The sequence below is a fragment of the Crinia signifera genome, chromosome 9 (assembly GCF_055691185.1).
Source record: "Crinia signifera chromosome 9, ASM5569118v1, whole genome shotgun sequence".
In the NCBI taxonomy this organism is placed as follows: domain Eukaryota; kingdom Metazoa; phylum Chordata; class Amphibia; order Anura; family Myobatrachidae; genus Crinia; species Crinia signifera.
The window spans coordinates 78163302-78176145 of NC_139225.1; the positions used below are offsets into that span (position 1 = coordinate 78163302).

The 12844-nt window shown below is 48.5% G+C and overlaps 1 protein-coding gene across 4 annotated transcripts in view; it reads left to right on the forward strand.

Annotated features, from left to right (window-relative positions):
- LOC146035690 (ligand of Numb protein X 2-like) overlaps positions 1-12844 on the forward strand; it is a 76471-nt gene that overhangs the window by 13247 nt on the left and 50380 nt on the right. The window contains exon 1 of one of the 4 annotated variants that reach the window (XM_083159275.1): positions 643-790. The exons of 2 other annotated variants lie outside the window; for them this stretch is intronic. The gene's annotated coding sequence lies outside the window, so the exon portion shown is untranslated. Of the gene's footprint in view, positions 1-642; positions 791-4513; positions 4765-12844 lie in introns of those variants that run through there. One more of the 4 variants, XM_083159276.1, reaches the window with a different exon arrangement.

The window sequence follows — 12844 nt, forward strand, 5'->3', positions numbered from 1 at the left end:
AGATCTTCCAAAACTTTAAAGGAGCACTGTATCATGTATAATGTATTTGATAGGAATTGAACTTGACAATGGATTAGAGAGGATTTTGGAAGCTGTTCCCCAGTTGATAAAATGCCTTGGAATAATGGCCGGTTTTGCAGCCTACAGTATATTGTACAAAGGCTCCAGGTGTCCCTGGCAAAGTGAAAGACTGGCTCAGCAGCATTGTAAAGCCTTTACCGTAAGGATGTCACAGAGTTATAATGTTTGCTTGTAGAGTTTTAAAAACGTACTCAAAGTTTTAACCAAGTTTCTGAAGTGCTGAATTGCAATGTTCTCTAGGTGAAATACTTTATATTTCGGCAGACAGTTATGTATCTGCAATAAAAGTGCTATACACGTTACACTTCTGAAGCTGGGAAAACACCCATATGCCACTGCCCTACATAAGCAATATTTCTTGCTAGCATTGAAATGAGCAAACTTGAGGAGCTGCATAAAGGGTTCAGGAAATTGAAGACGACTAGGCCTCTTTGGTCCCTACTCCCCCTATGCCAGCTCCTCCCTGCACGAGGTGCTCATTAATAAGATGGAAATTCCTGGCATGTCACAGGAGAGTGGAGGGTTTTGGCAAGCAGGAGTTTTCTCAGCTGCTTGCTCACCTACAGCGTATTACAGGCCAACTATTAAACATTCTCTGAGAAGGGAGATTTGCTCAGTACCGCACTACTGGGAAACAGAGACTGTAGGGTTTGTCAAGGGATGCTTTCTTCATACCAAGGAATGGAGATCTAGGATTACAAAGAGAAAGGTCGGTGTCTGTCTCTCTTACAAGCACAGGGTTTGTATCTTCTGTAGCTAACCATGAGACATGTAATCTGCCTATTGGTCTGACATTTCTGCAGCGCTTTACTGTACATATAGATTCATGTCTGTGCTACTGAGCTGCAGGAGAGGCAGTACCGGTACTAGTAACAGTGTGGGTGAAAGTTGTCCCTCCACTAGTTCTTTCCTCAGCACATCGGGTTTTGTGTGTCTTTAGCAGATTTAGATTGTAAGCTTTTTGAACAAGTTTCTTTTTCCGTATTTGGCGACTGTACTTTTACTGTAGATGTTATTCTGTGAAGTGTTTCTCTGATTTCTGCAGAGCACAGCTTGATACATTAATAGTATATATAAAATAGGGGAATGGAGGTGGTTGTGGAATAGTAATTAATGCCTAAAACAATCAAGTCCTGATACTGCAGTTTTCTGTAGATGGCACTGCACAAAGTGAGATGTAATATCACAAAGCAAGTATGCAGCTTGTAAACCTAAAACATCAGTCTATGCAGACAGCTATATAATACGTACTGAGTGTGCAAAGATGCCATCAAGTGTACTTGTGACTCTTGCTGTTGTGCTGGTAGTTTTCACAAGCGGTCTCTGAGGGGGCTGCACTCTCTGTGCTGGTAGTATTCACAAGCGGTCTCTGAGGGGGCTGCACTCTCTGTGCTGGTAGTATTCACAAGCGGTCTCTGAGGGGGCTGCACTCTCTGTGCTGGTAGTATTCACAAGCGGTCTCTGAGGGGGCTGCACTCTCTGTGCTGGTAGTATTCACAAGCGGTCTCTGAGGGGGCTGCACTCTCTGTGCTGGTAGTATTCACAAGCGGTCTCTGAGGGGGCTGCACTCTGTGCTGGTAGTATTCACAAGCGGTCTCTGAGGGGCTGCACTCTCTGTGCTGGTAGTATTCACAAGCGATCTCTGAGGGGGATGTACTCTCTGTGGTGGTAGTATTCACAAGCGGTCTCTGAGGGGGCTGCACTCTCTGTGCTGGTAGTATTCACAAGCGGTCTCTGAGGGGCTGCACTCTCTGTGCTGGTAGTATTCACAAGCGATCTCTGAGGGGGATGCACTCTCTGTGGTGGTAGTATTCACAAGTGATCTCTGAGGGGCTGCACTCTCTGTGCTGGTAGTATTCACAAGCGGTCTCTGAGGGGCTGCACTCTCTGTGCTGGTAGTATTCACAAGCGATCTCTGAGGGGGATGCACTCTCTGTGGTGGTAGTATTCACAAGCGATCTCTGAGGGGGATGCACTCTCTGTGGTGGTAGTATTCACAAGCGATCTCTGAGGGGGATGCATTCTCTGTGGTGGTAGTATTCACAAGCGATCTCTGAGGGGGATGCACTCTCTGTGGTGGTAGTATTCACAAGCGATCTCTGAGGGGGATGCACTCTCTGTGGTGGTAGTATTCACAAGCGATCTCTGAGGGGGATGCACTCTCTGTGGTGGTAGTATTCACAAGCAATCTCTGAGGGGGATGCACTCTCTGTGGTGGTAGTATTCACAAGCAATCTCTGAGGGGGATGCGCTCTCTGTGGTGGTAGTATTCACAAGCAATCTCTGAGGGGGATGCACTCTCTGTGGTGGTAGTATTCACAAGCGATCTCTGAGGGGGATGCACTCTCTGCGGTGGTAGTATTCACAAGCGATCTCTGAGGGGGATGTACTCTCTGCGGTGGTAGTATTCACAAGCGGTCTCTGAGGGGCTGCACTCTGTGCTGGTAGTATTCACAAGCAGTATCTGAGGCATATTTGCCTACCCTCCCGCATTCAGCGGGAGACTCCCGCTTTTTGCAGGAGCCTCCCGCTGCCCCGCAAACCTGCCTCCACCTCCCGGTTTTTGTGGGGACTCTCGCAAAGTCCTTACTGCGCATGCGCGCGCACGGATTCCCAGGGGGCGCCGGGCGCTGCCTGCACGCTGCTACATGACTGCCGGCCAACGTGCTGTGGGAAGTCTGTGTAGCAGAAAGAGCAGGAGAGCCGTCAGTCAGGGCTTCCCTGCTGCTGGCCCCGCCCACCCACTCACAGAGTGAGTGAGCTCCGTGCAATGCTCTTCCTGCTCCTGTCACCGGTAGGGATGGACATCGGAAGCCAACCATCAAATGATGGCAGTGCTTCCACCATTGAAACTTTCGATGCGATGGTAACTAACCATCGAATCAAAAGTATTCGATGGTGAAAACTAGTTATATGACTAGTGCATGCGCAAAAGCCTGTATTGCCATTTGTAAGGTAGTAATTGAGTTTGGTGGCAGGGCCCAGGCTCTGAGCAACATATTACTTTATCATTGGACATTGTGTGTATAATATACACATATAATATTCACACAATGCCCAATGATGAAGTAGTATAAAAATTTTGAACACATTATTAACACTTTAACAGCAAGTAATCAAAATGTAATAAAATTAGATAAATTGTAAACTAACTCGTTTTAGGTTTCACTATTTTTCCAGATAGGAAAATGTCTATTTATTAAGGCAAGTGTACCTACACACACACACAAATAAGGGAGATGACGGTATAGTAGTCATCACATCATTTATATGGTGAGATAAATATTGCAATGAGCAGGGCTGGCTCTACCATTAGGCAGCTGCCTAGGGTGCCAGGATCTTTGGGGGCACCACTATAATGCTACACACTAGGCGATTCTAGCTTCCATCGTCAGCTATATGGTCGCTCAGTGACCATATTGCCGGTGATACCTAGCGACCTTCGCCGTGTGTGCGCTCCCACCGCAGCCCAGCGACGGTCGCTGGTCGCAGGAACTTGCAAGAATCACTGGTCCCCAGTAAAATACTGATAACCAGCAATTCGGTCACTGAGCGACCAATCGCTAGCGACAAGGTCACGTAATATAAAAAATAGTTCACTATATATAAAAACAGTTAAGGTGCCCCTACACTGAGGCGATTTGGTCCGATTGTGGCCAATTGCGACCAATCGACCCCTTAAATCGGACCAAATCGCCTCTCCCTGACATGCTGTTGGGTCCCATGCGCATCGGACCCGACCAGGTGCTCAGACCGGCAGGCAGCCACCCGTTCCTCCTGGCGGTGAGGCGGGTGAGAAGCAGGGATGCATGCAATCTATCACAACGGATCGCATGCGTTCCTGCCGCCGGGAAGGTCCCTGCAGCCTGCAGGCTGTCCTGTGTCCGTACACTGCTGCGAGACGTCACAGCAGTGTATGGGCACCTTTATCTTGGTTCATTCCACTGGTACCCCAGGACTGTGTATATTGTTCCTCACTATCTCACTATATTCACAGAAACAGACAATCTCTGACCAACACTTCACTGATGATGATATAGTGGTTGCTGCCTGGTAATACTAATGCAGTATATTAATGAGTGTTGTATGTGACTGACATTCACAAATATCTGTAGCTAGTTGTATTGTGTACCTATTATTATTATTATTGTAGCTTGCCTGAGCTGGTATAACATTCAGTGACTTCTCCTCCTCTCTGAATCCTCCAGAGCTCAGTGTGTCTGTGAAATTTGCTGCTGTTTGAGTGACTGGTGCTGCAGGGTGAGGTTTGTGCTCTGATTGGCTCTCTGAGTCAGGGAGAGCCAATCAGAACTAGCAGTGGGCCCTGTTGCCTAGCAGCTACAGCAACCATAGAGAGGGAGAGGGAGGGAAGCAGGGAGAAAGTCAGACAGCCTCCAACGAACCTAGGAAGTTTCCCTGACACAGCAGCCAGGGGAGGCATATCTTTTGGGAATTACAAAAAATAAGCCACCATCGGTACACCATCGAATGATTAGCATTCGATGGTGACAAACATCGGAAGGTCACCATTAAATGGTAAAAACACTAACATCGAAAGAAAAACATCGATGTTTCCGAAACATCGACCATCGATGTCCATCCCTAGTCACCGGCTGCCATGTGCTTCATCTACCACAGTGCCAGTTCCCTGCTGCACCTCCCAGGAAGGGACAACACAGCCAGGTGAGTGCTGTCCTGTGTACTGGGGGAGTGAGGGGATGTGTGTAATGTGGCACTGTGGGGCTATGTGTACTAGTCTGGAGGAGGGGGGCTGTAATTACTGTGGGTACACTGTGTAGTGTGTGGGGGGGAGACTGTGTAATGTAATATGGGGGGGGGGGGGCTGTGTATAATGTAATATGGGGGGCTGTGTATAATGTAATATGGGGGCTGTGCATAATGTAATATGGGGGGGCTGTGTATACTGTAATATGGGGGGCTGTGTATAATGTAATATGGGGGCTGTGTATAATGCATACTTGCCTACCCTCCCTCATTTAGTCTCCCGTTTTTTTTCAATCCTCCTCCCGCTCCCTTGCAAATCCCTCGGTTCCTCCCGGATTTTTGTCCCCTCTCCCAAAATGTTTAACTGCGCATGTGCGAACGGCATGTTCCGTGGGCCACCGCGGGGCTGTGTGGGTAGCCATGGTGCGTCACTGGGTAGCAGTAGCAGCGCTGAAGTGAGCGGCAGCAGCAGTGTGAGCGGGAGCCGGAAGCACCAGGAGCAGGAGGGCAGCGGAGAGGAGGAACTGAGGTGCGGCAGCAGCATTGAACAGTGGCAGTGAGCCGGGCAGTGGGAGCCGGGAGGCCGGGAGCAGCAGTAAGTATAACATTGTCTGATTCTTTAACCTCTCTCCCACCCACTAAGCCTGATCCTTATTGATCCTCTCTCCCACCACCCCCGGCCCCGACTGGCACCCAATACATGCTCCACTCCTCCTGTCATGCTCAGTAATTTACTAGCTGAATGCCTGCCTCACTGATTATTCCAACAAGGGGCACTTACCTATAGCTTTAATATTTGGTTCTTGTATATTTTTTCATACTATTTTATATTTATGCTGCACATTTTCTGTATAGGATCCCCCATTAGTTGCTGGCCAGCGATAAATAGACGCCTCGTGTGACACCGCAATTATAGGCCACACCCCCTCCCGCGGCAAGTGTGCCTCCTCTGTTGTGATTTATGCTTTCATTTTGCTACCATCTAAAATCTCCCTCCTACTGCTTTTCAAAAGTAGGCAAGTATGATCTGAGGGGGATGCACTCTCTGTGGTGGTAGTATTCACAAGCGGTCTCTGAGTGGGATGTACTCTCTGTGCTGGTAGTATTCACAAGCGATCTCTGAGTGGGATGCACTCTCTGTGGTGGTAGCTTTACAAGCGGTCTCTGAGGGGGATGCACTCTCTGTGGTGGTGGTAGTATTCACAAGCGGTCACTGAGGGGGATGCACTCTCTGTGGTGGTAGTATTCACAAGCGGTCTCTGGGGGAGTTGCACTCTCTGTGGTGGTAGCTTCACAAGTGGTCTCTGAGGGGGATGACAGGTTTTTACAGCATTTTCCCTTTAGTGCATCTCCCCTAACTTTCGAACGCTTTCACTAATCATCTTCAACCTTTGCACACTACCTTATCATGTTAAGGGACGATCTATGTTCAAAGATGGGTTTATTCCAGGGGTGGGGAACCTCCGGCCCATGGGCTGTAAATGGCCCTCGTAGCCAGTGTGAGTGGCCCACCCACACGCCCGGCGGCTTTGCCGGGAGTCAATAATGGGGAAATCTCACGAGTGGGTGGTAGTTCTCACGAGATGCAGCAGAAGACTGGTGGTCCTGATCAGCTGCAGGCACCGGAGCATGGGACGGGTGCTGCAGCGAAATGTGTAAGTGGCATCCCCAGTTAGAATTGTTTTTCACATGATTGTATTCTTATTCATTGAGGGTTCTCAGGTTCTTCTGTACCTGCTACAGCAGCTTTTGCTGGAACAACAATTGCATAAGCATAAACTTTTGCCCATCCGTCGGTCTAGTCTTGATATATTTAAATGTATGATGCAGTAAAGTTGTATTGTTTAGTTCAGTGGTTCCAAACCCTGGTCCTCAAATACCCGCAACAGTGCATGTTTTCCAGGTCACCTGGCAGGTGCACAGGTGCATTCATTATTCATTTTAATAGATCCACAGGTGGAAGTAATTATTTCACCAATCAGCTTCTGACTGTTAAGTTAGAGGCTGGATTTAAAAAGGGACAGTTAGGAGCCGATTGGGCAGTGATAAAGTACCAGGCACTTTATCACTTCTCCTCCCTTATCACTGCTTCATACAACTACCTCTCTGTGTGGGGACCTGGAGAAAATATACTGTTGAGAGTACTTGGGACCAGGATTAGGAACCACTGGTTTAGTTACAAGCAATTTTCATTGACTAAGGGGTGATGCAGGTCCGTTAAGGCCCCCATACACTGCAGCAACTTCTCCCCTTTGGAGAAGTCACCCATGATTCCCCCCTTGACCTTCCCGGGAAGCAGGATTGCATGAGCTATATTGTATGCGATCCCTGCCCGGCTGAAGAAGCAATACAAAAGATTGCTTCTGCAGCTGGTGCAACTCGCAGGCAATGGACAGGAATCATGAAATGCCTGTGATTTGGGCTATTTTCTTACAATTGCAGGAAAAGAGCCCAAATTGCAGGTGAATTGCATAGGTCAGGCATGTCCAAAGTCCGGCCCGGGGGGCCAATTGCAGCCCGTGATGTCACTTTAAGTGGCCCGCAGCCTCCAGCCGGAAGCAGGCTGAGCATTAGAAGCAGGATGCACAGCGCGGGACTGTAGAGGCGGGGCCTACAGGGAGTGCACATAACCTTGTGTGCAGCAGTGAGAGGGTGTCGGCTGCCACTGTTCGGTATCTTCATGTGAGTATGTGTCCAACCCTGTCCCCCACCCGGGCTCCACTCCATCTTCCATCTGCAATCTCTCCACCTTCTCACGATCACAGTATCCCGGGAGGAAGGAGCAGCATGCACGGCAGACTCAGCAGAGGAGGGCGACGGCGGGAGCAGGGAGCACCGGCATCTGTCTCCTCTCCTTGTTAAATGCACCCCCATTGTCAACGCCACCCCCACTATCAACGCCAACCCGAAGCGTGGCGAGCGCAGCGGTACGCGTCCTCCGACCTTTTTATACCCCCACTATCCACATCGGCGTGGAGTTGATTTTAGATAGTGTGGTGCGGGCAGCGAGCCCGAAGGGTGGCGTGCGGACGCGTAATACAAGCCCGTGGCGAGCGGACGCGGAATACATGTAAAGTAACCCTCGCTCGCCATGCTTCGGGCTCGGTGGCTCGCTACGCTCGCCACACTATCTAAAGGCCACTCCACGCCGATGTGGATAGTGGGGGTATGAAAAGGTCGGAGGATGCGTACCGCTGACCCCTCGCGGGCTCGCTGCGCTTGCCACGCTTCTGGTTGGCGTTGATAGTGGGGGTGGCGTTGACAATGTGGGCGCATTTAACATTGTAAGCACCCATCAGGGTGCTTGTACAATTAAAAATCCCATCCCATCGCATCGCATGCCGCTATATTGCATGTGATGCGATGCGATTGTATAAGATGCACTTTGATCAAAATCGGGGGCGCCGTGCTAGTGCTATATGTGTGCCCAGCTAGGAGACTGCTAGGGGTATATTAGTAAAGGTGCAGATGTTGCCCATAGTAATCAATAAGATTCTAGTTATCATTTAGTACCTTGTAGATAATAGCAAGAGATTAATTGGTTGCTATGGGCAACATCTCCACTATAAACCCACACTTCAGTAAATATGCCCCCTTTCAGGAAGGATATCAGGGGTGAAATGTAATAGGATGAGAGATTCAGAAAGTGAGAGATTTGGTAAGAAATCTCCAGTTTTTTTTAAACCGGCAATCATTTACTCTGCACAGCCAGTTTGATTTTGAAGTGTAATCATTTACACTTCAAAATCAAACTGGCTGTGCAGAGTAAATGATTGCCGCTTTAAAAAACACCTGGAGATTTCTTACCAAATCTCTCACTTTCTGAATCTCTCATCCTATTACCAGGGGTGAATTTAGGGGTCAGGCCACCCCTAGGCACAACATTTTTGTGTCCCCCCTGTTTCAGATGTAATCATATATGTATATACATTGTTATTTTTATATTTCATTAAAATTTAACTGTAGCCCACCTTAATATTTTTTAAGCACTCTGGGCTGCTCACTGTACAGATGACCCGGAGGGAGGCACTTATTAGTACAGAGTGATTAGCAGTGTCTCTGTCAGTCTCTCTCACACTGGGGTTTATTCTAGTTCATTCTTTCTGACAAAATCCTTCTTAGATGGACAAAACCATGTGCACTGCAGGGGGGGCAGATGTAACATGTGCAGAGAGAATTAGATTTGGGTGAGTTATTTTGTTTCTGTGCAGGGTATATACTGACTGCATGATTTTACACTTCAATATAGATCTCACTTTGAAGAAAAACCCCACCCAAATCTAATTCTCTCTGCACAAGTTACATCTGCCCCACCCGCAGTGCACATGGTTTTGTCCATCTAAGAAGGATTTTGTCAGAAAGAATGGACTAGAATAACCCCCACTGTGACTGACTGAGTGCAGGGAGGATCTGCGCACCGCTCAGCTGCTGGATATGCAGCCAATAGACTGTGTGTGTGTAGAGTAGCCAATGGGCGGGCGCCGGCAGCAGTGAGCCTGAGCCATTTCCGGATACACAGGGGGACCGTAGGACCCAGCCACTAAGTGGTGATGTAATGTGTATGGCAGAATGGGTGGGCAGTGACGGGTGACGAGCGGCGCTGCCGCCAACATATAATAATTCATGTCTGCGGCGGCGGCGCTCACCGCTGCCCACCCGCTGTGCCATGCTGCTATTTAACAGAATGTCAGCCTGCCTGCCGCCCTTAAATGGTGCCGCCCTGAGGCCGGTGCCTCACGGGCCTAGGCACAAGTCCGGCCCTGCCTATTACATTTCACCCCAGGTGTTCAGGGACAGTTGACAAGTGTGTTTCCTTCCCCTGTACTGAATATCATTGAAGACCTGTAGAGAGATTTCAAACATGCCGAGCGTGCAATGAGACCTACTGTATGGATATTTCTGAGCTAGAACTGTCCTGCACAGAGGAGTGGGAGTAACTGAAATGTTAGTGCAGGCTGATGGTGCCAAGCCCTTGCTCTTCACACAGTAACTGTATTTTTATGATTATCTTTAATAATATTTGTTCAGTAAATAACTAATATGTACTACAATTGGTAAAATCTTCATATCCTCACAGCACTGAGGTCATGGGTTCAATACCCACAATGGCCCTAACTGTGCAGTGTTTACCTTCCCCCTGCCCCCATAACCCTCCCATCCTGCAGGCCTGGTATTTTTCTGTCTGAAAGTGGTATTATTAGTGCATGCTTTAGGTGGTCCACATAGGACAGGACTTGCATGGCATGTCTGACTATTGCCTGTATAGGTCTAAGTGGCCGTTGATCACAATCAACATTTTATTGGATCAGATATTATGCATTACTAGTTAAAATTTGTTCAGATGATGACTACAGTCTGCTGCCATGTGTCCATAGTACAAAACTGCATTTTCTTTCCCCAAAGGCTTTGTTGTGTGGTGTCCAAACTATTGAGGTGCATTTGCTTAGAATTCCGCTACTTGGAAGCAGCCATGCTTGGACAGCTGCAGTTTATTAGATGCAAAATTATTTTCAAATAAATGGTTTATAATTAGTAAAATAATCTTGTAAGTCTTGAAAGGTTCATTGTTGGTTTAGGGTAAAACACTCTACCTTGCAGCCATTTTGACCCCCACACAGCCAGGAATTACCTCGCTTCCATTTTGCAGTATTGTTGCCGGGATTAGGCTTCTAGGTAAATACATTTCTTTTTCTTACCTTTCTAGTATAGTTTAATACAGGGCTGGGCAACACCAGCCCTCCAGATGTTGATGAACTACACATCCCAGCATGCCTTGCATCAGTTTCAGCATGACCACATAGCAAAACTAATGCAAAGCATCCTGGGATGTGTAGTTCATTAACATCTGGAGGGCCGGTGTTGCCCAGCCCTGGTTTAATAGAATAGCTTACTACTGCATTGTTCTGTCAGAGCTGATATCACAAGTCATGGCCTAAAATTACAGTAGTTATATGCTTAAAGTATACTCATTTAAGCTATTTACATTATTGCTGGCTCTGTCTTGTTCACTAATTTAGTGATAATACATTTTCATACAGTTTGGAATGTTACATTATAGAGATTACGCCTTGGATAATCTGTACAATGTCACTCTTCAAAGACATAATATTTCTGTTCAATTATAGACCATTTCTTGAATATGCCTTCATCTGAGGGTAACATTCAGGTACAGGACATAACACGTGTATTGCCTGTAGATCACTGAATGAATAGGGAAGTTAAATTAATGTAATTGCACTTTCCAATTGTCTAATAACCAGAGAGGCAATTAAATTGTCAGTTAAACAATTCTTTCTCCCTCACCCTATTTATTATCCACCCACATGACATATACTATTTATTTACACTTTACTCTTCAGCATTCATGGTAATATATTTAATGGGTCCATAGTCAGTGGCGTAACTATAGCACCGCAGCCCCCGTGACCGCGCGGGGGGGCGCTGTGCATGTGCAGGCGCCGGGGTCTGCAGTGCTATAGTTACACCCCGCCGCAATCCCCCGCAGTCTTTACCTGTGTTCAGTACGCGCTGGTCCCGGCTCCCTTCTTCTGCTATGAGGACCACCACAAAATGTCCGCCCCCATTTAGCAGACAGTTCTCTGAAACTGTCTGCTGTATGGGGGCGGACATTTTGTGGTGGTCCTCATAGCAGAAAAAGGGAGCCGGGACCAGCGCGTACTGAACGTAGGTAAGACTGCGGGGGATGGGGGGTTTGCATGGGCGGGCGGGCGTGCGGCTGGGTGGGCGCCCTCCCTTTAACGGCGGGGGGGTGCCCAAAACCTAGTTAGGCCCTATGGACCATAGTCCAGCTTTTCTGTACTGTTCTCCTTATACATATGATATATAGAGGAATTTTATTTATAGGGGCATGATGTCCTGCAGTGCTAATTTAGTATCAAAATGCCTTCGAGTAGCTGTGGGGGATTTGGCATGAAAAGCCAGCGGTCGGGATCCCAGCGTTCAAAATCCAGACGCCGGAATCCCGAACGCCGAAATCCCGACAAGGGGGGGGACGTGGATCGCCCCCCCTTGCGGGCTCGCTGCGCTCGCCACGCAGCGGGCCCGGTGGCTCGCTATGCTCGGCACACTAATTTATTCTCCCTCCGAGAGTGTCGGGATTTCGGCGTCCAGTATTCCGGCGTCGGGATTTTGAACGCCGGGATTTAAACTGCATTTGGGGTATACTAAAACAGACATGATCTGTAGACCGGCTGTCCCTGCAATGCCTACTGCCACATATATTATGGTGTGTGGCCTCACCTCACACTATTAGGCCACACACCCTAAAAAGTATCATGGCCCAACCAGGCTCTCTGCTGCCTTGCCTATCACCACTACTTCTATAGCAGGGAAACTCTGTTGTTCTAGAGCTCATGCACAAACTGTGGTTCAGGCAATCGCACAATGGACCACCCGCCACTCGTCCAGCTGCCTGCTTCCCCTCGCTCGCCGAATTTGCCTGCACGGCTGCGAATGGATGTTTTGCATAAACATCCATTTGCAGCCTTGATGGCGCGGACCACAGCATTCGATGGTCACCGACCATCGAATGATGTGGAACGAGCAGGCAAAACTAAGACACTCTCAGCTGTACAATGACAGGGCAGGCAGCTAGCATCCGGTGAGCTGCCTGCCCCTGGCTCATTTCCATGGGAATGCCCAGCATTTTCATCGGAACACCCAGGAAATGCTAGGTGTTCCCATGGGCGTGTCCATCTGCCGCACTGGTGGTTGTGAATGGGACGGTGAACTGCATGTCTGTTCGCACCGGGCGTCTGTGCATGTGCAGACGCCGGGTGTGAATGGGCATGTAGTTCACTGCATGCTCCCCTGTGCGGATGGACCCCAATAAGGTCAAAAGTTCCTGATGCCCAGCGGAAGGAGATTACCAGGGACAGGTGTATCCAAAAGGATCCAGTGAAAGGAGCTAATCCGGGTAAGATTCATCCAAAAGGATCCCTTTGTGAAAACCGTCTCTCCTTCCTCTAGGAAGGAGTAAAGGTCTGGGAACCAATGCCACCTGAAGTTCAGCGAAGGC